Raw genomic sequence first — 948 nt, 5'->3', positions numbered from 1 at the left:
AGTTTATTTTGCTCCGAGCCCGAGGGGCGGGAGGGACGCGGGGTGCCCGAGTGCAGGGCCCGAGGGAAGTTGCCACCCCCCCCTTGCCAAAACGGGGCCCGGCAAAAGCAGCGGCCACACGAGAGGCTGCTTGAGCCTGGGAAGGAAAAGAGACGTCCCCTCCGGCCCCCACGAACTGGTGCTTGGGCCAAGCTGGGAGCTCGCTTCAAAGAAACTTTCTAATCCCAGATCCGCCATACGCAGCCGATCCCTCTCCTCGCAATGCGCCCAAACCCAGGAGTCAAGGACCAGCATGCCAAAAAATAAACACATCTCCCAAGTCCTGAAACCATCTTCCTGTAACTATTTTTTTTTTTTTTGCACGGGGGAGCCGCACTGGAGAGAGAACAGCTGTTGCCTTGTGCACTGGGGACAGATGGGGGGGGGGAAGGCGGCTGTTGAGTAAGTTCAGTTAACAAGGCTCCAGTGTTTGCTGCTGCGGGGAGTCGTGGCTCGTATTTACCGTGAGGCTGTTTGGGGCAGGGATTGGTAGCTCATATCCGGTGGTGTCTGTCTGAGTGCGGAGAGTGAGTGAAGCGAGACCCGGCCCAGCCAGACGCGGTGACTCAGAGGAGCTTAGGCCAGTGCAGAGCGAGCAGGGGAGGAGACAAGCTGCATGTGGGGGGAGCGGAGCTGCCTGTTGTGTAACTCTGGAAGCTTCAGCAAACGCAGCCTTTCCCACAAAGCAAATCGTGTAGGCGAGATTTCCCTGTGTCCTTCCTCCCTCTGGGACTCAGATCAGGGGCGAGGGAAAGCAGCAGCCCTCCCCAGCTGGGTCCTTTAAACTTGTCCTCACAATGGCTTGTTGCTGCTCCAAATCTGCTGGAGTCGGTGACTCAGCTGAGGTCCAAGTGTGCCGATAAGGATCCCGAAGCTTTAGCGCGGCCCTGCCCCACTTAACTTTCCCCC

General features: G+C 58.2%; 1 protein-coding gene across 1 annotated transcript in view; it reads right to left on the bottom strand.

Annotated features, from left to right (window-relative positions):
• Positions 1 to 745, bottom strand: part of TGIF1 (TGFB induced factor homeobox 1) — an 11019-nt gene extending 10274 nt beyond the window's left edge. The window contains exon 1 of the mRNA XM_006029409.3: positions 503 to 745. The gene's annotated coding sequence lies outside the window, so the exon portion shown is untranslated. The remainder of the gene's footprint in view (positions 1 to 502) is intronic.
• Positions 746 to 948: the final 203 nt, after the last annotated feature.

The sequence above is a fragment of the Alligator sinensis genome, unplaced genomic scaffold (genome assembly GCF_000455745.1).
Source record: "Alligator sinensis unplaced genomic scaffold, ASM45574v1 scaffold168_1, whole genome shotgun sequence".
Lineage (NCBI taxonomy): Eukaryota > Metazoa > Chordata > Crocodylia > Alligatoridae > Alligator > Alligator sinensis.
This window is presented reverse-complemented; position numbering and strand designations above follow the sequence as displayed.